This window comes from Bubalus kerabau, chromosome 11 (genome assembly GCF_029407905.1).
Source record: "Bubalus kerabau isolate K-KA32 ecotype Philippines breed swamp buffalo chromosome 11, PCC_UOA_SB_1v2, whole genome shotgun sequence".
Classification (NCBI taxonomy): Eukaryota; Metazoa; Chordata; class Mammalia; order Artiodactyla; family Bovidae; genus Bubalus; species Bubalus kerabau.
The window spans coordinates 97,243,816-97,257,834 of record NC_073634.1 but is presented as its reverse complement, the minus strand read 5'-3'; the positions used below and the strand labels follow the sequence as shown (position 1 = coordinate 97,257,834).

At 44.4% G+C, this 14,019-nt stretch overlaps 1 protein-coding gene across 1 annotated transcript in view; it reads left to right on the top strand.

Moving 5' to 3' along the window:
• The window catches only part of STRBP (spermatid perinuclear RNA binding protein), a 181,849-nt gene that overhangs the window by 30,246 nt on the left and 137,584 nt on the right, over positions 1-14,019 (top strand). The gene's annotated exons all lie outside the window — the stretch shown is intronic.

The window sequence follows — 14,019 nt, the reverse complement described above, 5'->3', positions numbered from 1 at the left end:
AGGAGATAACAGAGTGCGCCTTGTAGCCTGCCTTTTTAAAATGCTAGCTACTGTAATTACTGTTCTTATTCCTAAATGATAGGTATTATTTAGTTCCTTAACCTGCTTTTAGTTCCTTAACCTCCTCAGGGCTTGACTGCGCATCGACAAGCAGGAGTGATATTCCTTTAATTAGTTAGGGTTTCTTAGTCACAGATACCTACCCTGGCTCATGAGTATAAAGGGAATTTATTGGAAGGCTGTAATGTGGATGACTTTGAGGCAAGGACAAAGAGCCAGGCTCAGAAAGAAAAGGCCCAAGGACAGAATCTAAAGAAGAGTACAACAGAGGAGCGATGGAGTTACTGGGGAAGCCTGGAGCTCCAGAGTCAGGCTGTCTGGGTTTGAATCTAGCTCTGCCCAGAAGGGCTGTGTGGCCTTGCTCTGTTGGCTCAGTTTGTTCAGCTGCTAGACAGGGAAGAGAGGAGGGTTATCAGGCCTCCTTTGTAAGATCCTTGTGAAGGTTCAGTGAATTAATGTCCATCAACACTTATCTTAGTACCTTGTGCTGTAAACACTCAATAAATATTACTGTTATTGACAGGGCCTTATCACTGGGATGATTCAACTTGACACGGTTTTTCTAACCGTGCCTCACTCTGTTCAAGGATCAGACCCCTAGAAAAGGTGATGGGTCTAACTCAGGTCACTCACCTATTCCTTGACCAGGCAGGGATGGGAAATCTTAATTGACAGCCCTGCCAAAACTGCAGGCTACGGGACAAAAAAAAGGAAAGTGAAGTCGCTCAGTCATGTCTGACTCTTTGTGACCCCATGGACTATAGCATACCAGGCTCCTCCGTCCAGGGGATTTTCCAGGCAAGGGTACTGGAGTGGGTTGCCATTTCCTTCTCCAGAGGATCTTCCCGACCCAGGGATCGAACCCAGCTCTCCCACACTGCAGGCAGATGCTTTACCATCTGAGCCACCAGGGAAGCCTTAAGGGACACAGACGATACCCAAAGGAAAAGCCTGAAGAAAGAGGAGCGGGGCTTAGCAGCAAAACCAACCCAAGCCCCCGGCAAATACTCTCAGATGTTAGGAAGATCAGAGATAATATGAGCAAAGTTCTGGCACATTGTGGGCTCTCAGTTACTGGGATTCTTCTCAGTTGATGACTGTTCTCTACCTGGAAGTTCTGGATTTTTCATTACCATTGAAATATAATTTGGGGACAGATGGTAAAGGCATTTGCACTTTATTCTATGAAACAAGCAGGGAGGACCATCTCCTGAAAACCCCACAGCACACTCAGAATCCCCTGGACTGTGGTCCATAAGCCTCCCAGCTGTGTGACCCCCAGGCACTTTACTTAGCATCTTCAGCCCTGTTTCCCTGTGCATAAAAGGTGTGCACATCTTGGGTCACTGTGGGGTTTAAATGAGATAGTATTTGCAAAATACTTAGAACAGTATCTGGCCCAAAGGAAATGATCAAAAAACCATAGCAATGATTTATTTATGAAACATAGTTAAAAACTCTGCCTCACCAGATTGGTGGGAGAATCAGTTGGGATCAAAGCTGTAGTACTTGCACGTGCCACATCTCAGAAAGGTACTTCCTTGATTGTGATCACCACAGGCAATGAGACACACCCTTAATCTAATTACAGGCTTTTTGGGTGAAGCAAAATAACGTTAAGTGTACATATTAGTGATGAGATGGAGCCTGATTTCAGAAATATTAAACTATGAAAAGGGTGTGTCTTAGAGTGGAAGAAATAAAGTATTGATAATTCAATGTTTCAAATAATTAAAGAATGTTCTCATAGAGTCTGTTACCAATTTCCCAAAACTTAGAACACAATATTGCTTACTTAATGCTAAAAGAGCGCTGAGCATAATTTAATCTTTCCTTGAAGCTTCTGAATTTCCTTGAAGGCAAGATCAGCAATTTTAAAATACACTTTTAGATCCTCTAACTCAATGATTCTCAATCCTGACTACACATTAGTATCCCCCCGGGGAGCTTTTAAAAAATACCGTTGCCCAGGTTCCATTTCAAACCAATTAAATCTCTGAGTCTCTGAGGGAAGAGCCTGAGCACTGGAATTTTTCGAAGCTCCCCAAGTAATTCTGATGCACAGAGTCTGAGAACTGCTCTTCCCAGCAGAGGTTGCCACTGTGTTTGGAGATGAGGTTGAAGAGGTCTGTAGAAGCTGGATCTCGGAGGCTTTCATACAACACAACACAGGCTCAGTGTTACTCTGTAAGATGGCGAGTTACTGAACACTTAACAAAATTGTTCATCTGGTGTGAATTCAAGTTAGGATGGCCACTCTGGGGATCTGTGGGGATGACCTGGAGTTAAGACAGGAGGAGGAGGACCTAGAGGAGAGGCCACTGCAACTATGCAGATTCTATGGTTATCTGTTACTGCGTAACAAAACAGCTCCCAAATCTCCTGGCTTTAAGCAATGATTTGTTATTTCTTCTGATTCTGTGGATTGGCCTCGCAGTTCTCCTGCAGACCTCACTGGTGCCCCCTCACACAGCGGCCTTCAGTTGGTGGACTGGTTGGGAGCCAGACTGGCTGGAGCGGTCGCACTTCTCTCCAGATGGTCTTTCATCCTTGACTTCTTCTCAGCATGGTGCTCTGGGGGCAGTGTTCTAAGAGAGTGGAGACAGAAACTGCAAGATGTCTTAAGGCCTAGCCTTGGCAGTCGTACACTAACCCTTCTGGTTGATTCCACCAGCCAAAGCAACATACAAGGCCAGCCTGGATTCAAGGGGTGGGGAGAGAGGCTCCACCTTTTGATAGGAGGCAAGGCAAAGTCACGTTGCAAAGGGGTGTGCATGTGATAGGAGGAATTTGTAGACTTATTTCACAGTCTATCACACAGATGGAAAATGCTGAAGCCTGGCCTAGGGCAGGGCAGTAAAAAGAAGTGAATGCATTCATTTAGTCAGTTAGGTGGCTAGCCATTCATTCAATAAGAATTGATTGAACACTTCCTGTATGTCTGGCTCTGTGTGCGTTAGTTGCTCAGTTGTGTCTGACTCTTTGCGACCCCATGGACTGTAGCCCACCAGGCTCCTCTTCTGTGGGATTCTCCAGGCAAGAATACTGGAGTGGTTTGCCATACCCTCCTCCAGGGGATCTTCCCGACACAGGGACTGAACCCCTGTCTCTTGCATTGCAGGTGGATGGATTCTTTACCATCTGAGCCACCAGGGGCATTGAGGGGGATAAAGCTGTAGCTGATGATGAGCAAGTACTACTCTCATGGAACTTGCTAGCTCGGGGCAGGGGAGATATGCAATAAAAGGCAAATCAATATACTATGGTTCAATGTGGAATTGAAAAGTGCTATGAAGAAACATAAAGTAGGATAAGGAATGAGAGAGAACTATTTTCGATGGGGTGGTCCAGAAAGCCCCTTTGAATAAGTAACATCTGAGCAGAAATCTGAAGGGAGTGAGGGAGTAAACCGTGCAGATGTTTGGAGATTGGGAGGAGACCAGCAAGTGCAAAAGCTCTGAGACAGGAGCGTTCTTCATCTGTTTGAGAAAAGGAGTGCCATGTGGCTGGGACACAGTGAGCGAGGGAGGGATTGAGAAACGAGGTGGGAGAGGCCAGTAGGGGTCAGAGACTGTGAGACTTTGTAGGACATGATGAATTTTTGGAAAGGGAGAGCCTTTGGCATCTTATATAAGAGCATAATCTTTTGTTCCCACAGGCTGATACTAGCTGCTGCGTTGAAAAGATTGAAATCCGGGAGACCAGTTAAGACCAGTTATTGCTTGGACAACATTTGTAGTGGAGAAAGTGGTGAATAAATATCAGATTCCAGGTACATTTTGAAGGCAGAGCTGATAGACTTTCCTGAACTGTTGTATATGAGGTGAGGGAGGAGAAAATAAAGTCCGAAGCTTTCGGCTTTAGCAGCTCAGTCAATCGTCGTGCCATTTAGTTTGCTGAGATGCGGGGTCCCTGGTGAGGGAATAGATGAGTTGGGGGGGAAGCACAAGTTTGGTTTTATGTATTTATTTATTATTCAGTATAATGGCTTTACAATGTTGTGTCAGTTTGTGCCCTACAACAACAGGAATCAGTAGAAATATACATGTATCCCCTCCCTCTTGAGCCTCCCTCCCATCCCTCTAGGTCATCACAGAGCACCGAGCTGAGGTCCCTGTGCTACAGCTGCTTCCCACCAGCTTTTTTACACATAGCAGTGTGTATATTTCAATGCCGCTCTCCCAGTTCATCGCCCCCTGCGTCCCCCTCATGTCCACATATCTGTTCTCTATGTCACAAGTTTGATTTTAGATATGTGAAGCTTGAGATGCTTTTTAGATGTCCAAGACACAGGCAATTAGCCACTGAGTCTGGAGTCCAGGCTGGGGTTGCAGATGGCAATCTGAGCAGTCTCCAGGGCTATGTCAGATCTTGAGATTGGAATGGATCACTTATGGAGTAGGTGTGATAGTGAGGAAGTCTGAAGATCCAGCCCTGGGGCACTCCAACCCCAACAGAAGAAGGGTTAAGCGAAAGGATGCAGCCCAACAGGGACTGAGAAGGAGTGGCCAGTGAGGTGGAAAAATAAGGAGGGCTCGTGGAGTCCTGGAAGAAAGATTTCCTAGAAAGTCCTGGAAGCCCTGGAAGAAAGATTTTCCAGAAAAGAGCAGAACAGTGGTCTTGGATGCTGCTGAGGCTTGGCAGAGTCACAGTGCCAAGGCAGTGGGGAAGAGGCAGGGAATGGGGTGCATTAGACAGGAGGTAAACTGAGGCAGAGAAAGAACTAACCACTGGGATTCAACAACATGGAAGACACAGATGACCTTGATAAGATTAAGTGGAGCAGAGTACAGTGGGGTGAGGATAGAATAGGATAATTGCAGAGAAAGTCATGTGTGTGTGTGTGTGTGTGTGTGTTTAGTTGTGAAAAAGTGGAATATTTGTATCTTGGTGGAATAGTTTGCCAGAAAGGGAAAATTATCAATGATGCGGGCATGAAAGGGGGTCAGTTGCAGAAACAAAGAGCACGTGATCCGGTGGACAAGGGCAGCAGCAGGCCTCAGGTAGCAGCAAGCACAATTCTTCCTTTGTATCCAGAGTGAGGGCAGAGCTTGGAAAGGGCTCCGAGGCAGGTAGATTGAAAGATCTGGCGTTTGGAGGCTGTGGAGAGTCAGGAGGCATTTGGAAAGTAGAACAAGGAATGAAAGCTGCGACCTCAGGATGGAAGGCGGCTCCCAGCAAGACCATCTCTTATCAACAACCTCTCCCAACACCCCGCCTGCGCCCGGCCTGGCGCCAGGCAGAGGGGCTCTCTGATGACTCACTCGGTACCTCTGCCGGGGAGATGCTGAGGAGTTCACAGCCTAAGAAGGGAGACAGACCTGTAAACCGACAACTTCAATACAATGTGCTAATAATAAAGACCCATTCAAAGTGTTTTGAGAACAAAGAGGGAGGGAGTAACTCTGCCTGGAGGGGTCAGAGAAGGCTTCACAGAGGTGAAATTTAAATGAGGCTGCAAGGAGGACAGGAATATTATCGGGCTGGCTGAGGGGAGGAAGGTCGTTCAAGGTGGAAGGAGCGTCTTGTGAAAGCTGCTTTCACAGGATGGGCAAGATCCTTCTACTGCTTCTCTCCCTGCTCCACCGGTCTGTCTCTTTTCTTCCTACCGCTCCCTCCCCGCCCCGCCCCCCTCCCCAGCAACCCCTCACCCCAAGCTGTTGTCCCTCAGGCTTTCTTGGTTCAAGAGGAAATTTTTCTTTTTTGGAAAGTTTAATAAACTTCCGTTCAGCCTGTACTGAGTCATGACAAAGGTGTGTTTCACACTTAAACAAACGTCTCAGATGTTATTTTTTGTACTTGAAGAACAAGCTATTTTTAAAGAAATCCAAACTCACTGGGAGTCAGCAAGGACGATTTCTGTGACCTCTTTTTAAGAAGTGAGCCTTTGAAAGGAGCATAGTGACCATCGGTGGCAGCATAAGAGGACCTCCTGGCAAGTTCTTTCCTTTAAATGTTTCAGTGAGCTTCACCTTACTAAGGCTTGCATTTTATCTTGGCTATCTGGTCTTCTGGAAAACTTTCAGGGAGTATGCAATAATTATCCAGTAACAGAATGAGCGGAGATGAGGCCTCCACTCTTAGAGGTGGACCAAGATAATGGTGGGGAGAAGGGGAGGATGGAGAGAATAGGCTGGATTTGAGAGAAATTTATTTTTATTTTTTTGCCGAACGCTGCAGCATGTGGGATCTTAGTTCTCTCCCCTCCAACCCCGCCCCCCACCCAGGGATCAAACCCACAGCCATTGCAGTCTTAACCCCTGGACCACCAGGGAAGTGCCTTGAGAGACGTTTAAACAGAGGCAAGGCCATTTCCCATAGTGGTGCTGTACTAATCTCTTATGGGTGGCCTGTCTTTGCCATCAGTTCTTCCCTCCTGAGCATATGTAGCACTCCTTAATGGAGTCTGTATCTCCACCCACTTCGGTCCAGTCGGGCCTGTGACTACCGTGATCCACTGAACCCAGGGACGATGACGCTGGGCCAGTTGTAGGACTAGCTTTAAGAGCTACTGTTGTGAGAATCTTAAGACATACAAAGAGGCTGCATATAAGTAGTCCAGTTCACATTGCAGTTGAGCTCCCCAGCTAAGAGCATGAGTGAACCATCTTGGATGTTCAGCCCCAACTGACCTCTGACTGCAACTTCATAAGGGACCCCAAGTGAGAATCACTCAGTGAAGCCCAGTCAACCTATTGGACCATGAGAGATAATAATTACTCTGTTTTATTCCAAGATAGACATTTTAAAACAACAATGCTAGTATCATTCCTAACAAATAAGATTATTGAGAGAAATTCAAGATCTCTTTGTTACTGCTTTTTCCCCTTTATGCTTAGAATATATCTCATTGAAGATGTATGGTCAAAAGTACTTTCTTTTAAGGTCAATTGGGGTAATTTTTTTTTTTTTCCTGCGGGCATATTATCAACCTCATATAAAGTTATGTTCATGTTTTGACTTGTTTTTCATATTAGGGATTATTTAAAAATTTATATGACTTAATGATTTAAATATTTACATAAATTATTTATGGGATTTCAAAGTCAAAGCTATTTAACAAGGCTCATTTAGAGAAGCCTCACTTCCAATCTTTTTCCTTCTACTCTGTTCTCTTTCTCCCCCATAGAACTCCTTTTAAAGCTTGGTTTCTCAACTTTGGCACCACTATTTTGGGCTGGATTATCCTTTGTTATGGGGGGAAAGAGAGCTATTCTGTGTATTGTAAGATATTTAGTATCATCCTTGGACCCTCCCCACTAGATGTCAGTTGTTATAAAAACCAAAAAAAAAAAAAAAAAAAAAAAAGCCTCCAGACATTGCTGAATGTCCTAGACGAGGGGTTGAGGGGATGAGGAAGGAATTACACCTAGTTAAGAGTCACTGTTTTAAGGAAAATGATTTCTTGCTGGCTTGAATATTTGACCCCTAGTCTAAAATATCTGCATTTTATGTTAAACCCATCATTTTAGGCAATCCTTTTGGACCAACATGAGCACTAAATTTAGGGCATCAGGAATCACTCATAAGATGGCTGTCCCAGTCATCCAAAATATGCTTATATTATTATTATTTGTAGGTTATAAGATACATAATTTAGAAACTTCTCTTAGAACTTTTGGACCCTAAAAGTGTGTGCACCCAGAGATCCAGACACTGCAGTGCTTTCCCTAGTTTGCAAAGTACTGGGGTTGGGTGATTTCTTAGGGCATTCCTGATGTCTGAAAGTAATCTTATCCTAAAAGTCAAGAAACTTGCTTTTCAAACTGGAGTGGACAGCACAGTGATTGAAAATACCAAGTTGAATCCCAGGTCTTTAACTTGTCAGCTCTGTGCCTTAGTACAAGTTACATACCTTCCTGGAGCCTTAAATTAAAATGAAAATTAAAATCCTACTTTATAGGATTGTTATGAGGCTTAAAGACATGATGTGGAGTTCCTTGGCTGTCCCATGGTTGAAGACTCCACATTTTCATTAAAAGGGGTATGAGTTTGAATCCCTAGTTAGGGAACTATGATCCTGAGTGCCAAAAAAAAAAAAAAAGACAATGCATGTTAAGTGCATAATGTACTGCCCAGAATATAATAAGTGCTTAATAAATGTTGGCTGTTAGTGTAATTACCATCAGGGCTAGCTGGTGGTGTGCCAGGGACTATTCAGAGCCACTTGATAGATGAGGAATATCTTCTAGAGTGAATTTCTTCTTGAAGAGTTGGAAAAATGGGTTTAAATTTTTTTTTTTTTAACTTTTTATTTACTTTTACTTTTGGTCCCACTGGGTCTTCACTGTTTGCACAGGCTTTCTCTAATTGCTGCAAATGGGGGCTACTTTCTAGTTGCAGCGCATGGGCTTCTCATTTCAGTGGCTTCTCTTGTTTCAGAGCACAGGCTCTAGGTGCATGGCTTTCAGTAGTCGCAGCATTTGGGCTCAGTAGTTGTACAGGATTAGTTGCTCCACGGCGTGTGGAATCTTCCTGGACCAGGGATCAAACCCACGCTCCCATCATTGGCAGATTCCTATCCACTGTGCCACCAGGGAAGTCCTGGGCTTTGAATTTTTCTCCTAAAGGGAAGTAATTTTAAACATTATTTTCATGTTAAACATGGGAATAAAAGGTGAGATGTGTATGAATTTAAAAGATAAAAGGTGAGACTTCAAAGAAATGTTATGCTTGAGGTGGATGAATTTGGGCTTTATCCTCAGACCTCCTGTGAGAGAACTTTGGTGGAAAGTGTCAGCAGTAGATCTGTGCTGTTTTGCATGTTTAACTGATAGAAGTATCAGGGATATTAGAAGTCCTTCTGGAAAGTGGGGGCTTTCTGACATGGAACTCCTGGTATTTTCTTTTCTTTTTTGAGGTTTGTTAGGGCTGGGAAAGTCTGCTGGGCATACATTCAATAAATATTTAAGTGCCTACTCTATGCCAGGCACTATTCTAAGGCATACAAAGAGAACAAATCAAAGAAACATTCTGCCCACGTGAAACCTTCAGTCTACTGGTCATTCAATATCAATAACTATCATAGCCTCAACGAGAGAACTGAAATGGGGAACAGGAGGGGCAATAGGTTCAGGGTTTCGGGGAAGAGATCCAGCACTTATGAACAGTTTCATAGCTTGTGTGAGACCAAATAGATATCCTGAATAGGCTGTTGAATGAGAGTCTAGAGCCATAGTTCTCACCTGGAGCTTTTATTTTTAATCTTTTTTTTTTTTTTTATTAAGTTGATATGTTGCATTTTCATTTTTCTTCAGTTCAAGAAATTTTAATTTTTTTTGGCCTCGTGGCATGTGGGATCTGAGTTCCCTGACCAGGGATTGAACCTGGGCCCCCTGCAGTGGAAGCGTGGAGTACTAACCATTGGAACGCCAGAGAATTAACTCACTTGGAGCTTTTAGACATTTGTGATGGAGTTTTGGTAGTCATAATGGCATTTATCGCAGGGAAGTGAAGAATGCTAGATATCCTGCAATGCATGGACAATTAGGCATCATGATTTTTTGAATGTCACACTGGGCATTTACATAAGTGAAAGTCCTGTGTACAATTATCTAAGCCTAACAACTAACTCCCTTTTTCAAACAAAGACAAAGTACATTCTAGCATGATTTTAATATTCCAGGGAGGCAAATACTATGCAAAGTGAATGAAGATTACACCTTTTTGTGTTCAGACTCTACCAAGGGTTATTCACCATTTTAGAAAATCATGTCAGCAACCACAATTTTGCTGTGATGTTCAAGTCTCCTCCAGTTGGCATCTGAAGCTGTTGGTTTTGGGTCAATGGTTCTCAAACAGCAAGGTGCATGTGATCACCTGGGGATCTTGTTTCTTTTCTTCTTTTTCTTTAAAGAATAGAAGAGACTGTTTGGAAAACAATGGAAAGAATCCAGGAGAGAAGAAGAGGCTGACCACGACAGAGGCACATTAAGGGGTGAAGTTCCTTAGAGGGTAGGTAAGGAGGGCATCCAGGCACAGGGGAAGGACCTAGTCTTGGTGAGAAGAGCTAGTTTTTGTACAAAGAGGGGAGGATGAGAGAATGGCTGGAGCTACATGTAGATTTAGAAAGATGATGGCACAAAGTTGAGGGATGTCCCATCCCCTAGGTCCCACCCGCCACTTAGGTCAGACTGGCCACCTTTATGTTTCCAACTTCTTTCTACAGTGGCCTAGGGTTGGGGGAGGGGTGGGGAAACAATCGGAACACCAGACTGACTTGTACCTCTCAGGGCAAGTACTTTGGAAACCAGGAAATATACTGGAATAAGAGAAAACAGAAACAGACTCACAGACATAGAAAACAAACTTTTGGTTACCAAAGGGGAGGGGAGGGGGTGGTAAATTAGGAGTATGGGATTAACAGATGCACACTGCCACATATAAAATAGATAAATAACAAGGGTTTACTATATAGCACAGGGATCTACATTTAATATCTTGTAATAAATGATAGGAGATCCAACCAGTCCATTCTGAAGGAGATCAGCCCTGGGATTTCTTTGGAAGGAATGATGCTAACGCTGAAACTCCAGTACTTTGGCCACCTCATGCGAAGAGTTGACTCATTGGAAAAGACTCTGATGCTGGGAGGGATTGGGGGCAGGAGGAGAAGGGGACGACAGAGGATGAGATGGCTGGATGGCATCACTGACTCGATGGACATGAGTCTGAGTGAACTCCAGGAGTTGGTGATGGACAGGGAGGCCTGGCATGCTGTGATTCATGGGGTCGCAAAGAGTCGGACACGACTGAGTGACTGATCTGATCTAATCTAATCTAGTAAATTATAGTGGGAAATAATTTTAAAAAGAATATGAACATATATATAAGTCACTTTTATGTATATATAAAACTAAATTGATAAATATATGACTAAATCACATATATATATATAAATAAAACTAAATTGAAAAAGCAAGAGCGTTCCAGAAAAACATCTACTTGTGCTTTATTGACTTCACCAAAGCCTTTGACTATGTGGATCACAACAAACTGTGGAAAATTCTGAAAGAGATGGGAATACCAGACCACCTTACCTGCCTCCTGAGAGATCTGTATGCAGGTCAAGAAGCAACAGATAGAACTGGACATGGAACAACAGACTGGTTCAAAATTGGGAAAGGAATACGTCAAGGCTGTATATTGTCACCCTGCTTATTTAACTTACATGCAGAGTACACCATGGGAAATGCCACGCTGAATGAATCACAAGCTAGAATCAAGATTGCCAGGATAAATATCAACAACCTCAGATAATGCAGATGATACCACTCTAATGGCAGAAAGCAAAAAGGAACTAAAGAGCCTTTAGTTGAAGATGAGGGTGAAAGAAGAGAGTGAAAAAGCTGGCTTAAAACTCAACATTAAAAAAACTAAGATCATGGCATCAGATCCCATCACTTCATGGCAAATAGATGGTGTAACAATGGAAACTGAGAGACTTTATTTTTTTGGGTTCCAAAATCACTGCAGATGGTGACTGCAGCCATGAAATTAAAAGATGCTTGATCCTTGGAAGAAAAGGTATGAGCAACCTAGACAGCATATTCAAAAGCAGAGACATTACTTTGCCAACAAAGGTCCGTCTAAACAATGGTTTATCCAGTAGTCATGTATGGATGTGAGAGTTGGACCATAAAGAAAGCTGAGGGCTAAAGAATTGATGCTTTTGAACTGTGGTGTTAGAAGACTCTTGAGAGTCCCTTGGACTGCAAGGAGATCAAACCAGTTAATCCTAAAGGAAATCAGGCCTGAATATTCATCGGAAGGACTGACGCTGAGGCTGAAACTCCAGTACTTTGGCCACCTGATGCTAAGAACTGACTCATTGGAAAAGACCCTGATGCTGGAAAGATTGAGGGCAGGAGGAGAAGGGGATGACAGAGGATGAGATGGTTGGAAGGCATCACCAACTTGATGGACATGAGTTTGAGCAAGCTCCAGGAGTTGGTGATGGACAGGGAGGTCTGGTGTGCTGCTGTCCATGGGGTCTCAAAGAGTTGGGCATGACTGAGTGACTGAACTGAACTGAAATCACTTTACTGTACACCTAAAACTAACATAATATTGTAAATCAGTTATACTTAAGTTAAAAAAGATATTGGAGGGAATTCCTTGGCGGTCCAATGGTTAGGATTCCTTGCTTCCACTGCTAGGGCATGGGTTTGATCCCTGGTCAGGGAATTAAGATCCCACCATGCTGCCCCTTGTGCCCACCCCCCCCCCCAAAAAAAAGATACTGAAATAAGAGATACTATTGAATACTTAATGCTGTCCAGTCCTCCATTTAAGAACATTTTTACATTTTAGCAAGTACCAAGCATCATACTTAGTGCTTGAGATATATTTCTCATTGGATCCTTACAACAACCATATTTTGTATGCAATATTATTATCTCACTTGATAGATAAGTAAGACCCAGGGAGACTGATTTTCCAAGGTCACACAGCTAGTATACCCTGAACCCAGATTTTTTCACTGCAGCTTGTCCCTCCTTCCCCTAGCAGACTCATGTTCTTCCTGAAAAGCCTAACTTTAATGATCTCATCTCATGTGTTCCCTATCCCACCCAGGTAGAGAGATGACCCTGTCTTCTAGGTGCATATAGTCCAGGAAGGCAACAGACAGCAAAAAAAAAAAAATTACAGTCTAGTGCTATAAGAATTCATCATTTCATGAGGCTGTTGTGCCAAGTGGAGGGAGTTTAGACAGTGCCTTGGAGGCAGCTAAGGAGTTCTGAGGCGAATACATTCTGAGATGGCTGATAAGAACGCCAAGGAGTTTTTTAGGAGGATAAAGGTATGGTGGTTGGGGGTGGGGAGAGGGTGTTGAAAATGATTTGGGGCCTAGCACCTGGCTCAGGAGGCTCAGAAGTGCCATACTATGTCAACTACAGTTCTTAAGTTCAATGTGACTGGAGGGTCAAGTTGGCCTAAAGGAGGAGGGAAAGTAAAGGGCACTTAAACTTAAGGTCAGATCACTCAAGCTTTTAAAGTTGATTTAGAGTGTTTACACTTTATTCTGTGAATGAAGCAAAGTGTTAAAATGTTTGGGCCTAGTATGTTTAAAAGGTGGAAGGGCCCCCGATGGGGCTGCTGTGGGAGATCCCTGCTGTACCCCCAGCTCTCCAAGCCTTGGCACTGAGTGGTCAGGTCGTCTCCACTCTAGGCTTGAAATTCCTTTAGGGCAGGTAATTTCCTATCTCATTCACCTGTGCATCCCAGCCCCCTAGCACAGGACCTGTCATGCAGGAGGCACTGATAGAGGTCCGACCTCGCCGGCAGAATGCTGGGTGCCAAGAAGGTGCCAGCTAGTGACTAAAAAGCAAATCTTCCTTTCTTCCCCAGCAGTGCTGGGCCAGGGTTCAGCCAAAGTCTGACCTAACTCTAAGGAGGTCAGAGAAGCCCTGGCCCCCATCTCAGTCCCAGGGAGGTCCCTGAGGGGTGGGAGGAGAGGAGGTTGTTGACTAAAATGCAACTTCTGCTCAGTACCTGCAATGTGCTAGAAGAATTTGCACCTACAGTCTTTTCACCTATTGTCTCTCTCTCTCTTTTTTTCTTCCATCCCTCCAATGACTCCTAAATCAGAATTACTGTCCCAGTTTCCCGGACCAGGAAACTGAGGATCAGAGTGGTTCTGTAATTTGGTCAAGGTCACACAGCTGGTTGGTGCTGGCGGGGTGGAGGCTGGGTTTCAACCTTTTAACTAGTCAAAGCTCATTAACTTCCCCCTCCTCCACCTGGGGAGGCGTTACGGCACCTACTCCATTTGCGTAGCCGCTGGGGTCGGGGGTACAGCGCCCTGGGGCGCGGGGCGGGAGAGGCCGGCTCGCCCTAGTGGCGACCGGGAGCCGCTCCCAGATTCGGACGTTACGAAGTTTCCGTGGATTTCGCTGGCCTCCCTTCCGCAGCTCGTCCCCGCTCCGCAGCACTTACGCCGCTAGCGCAGCAGGGCTC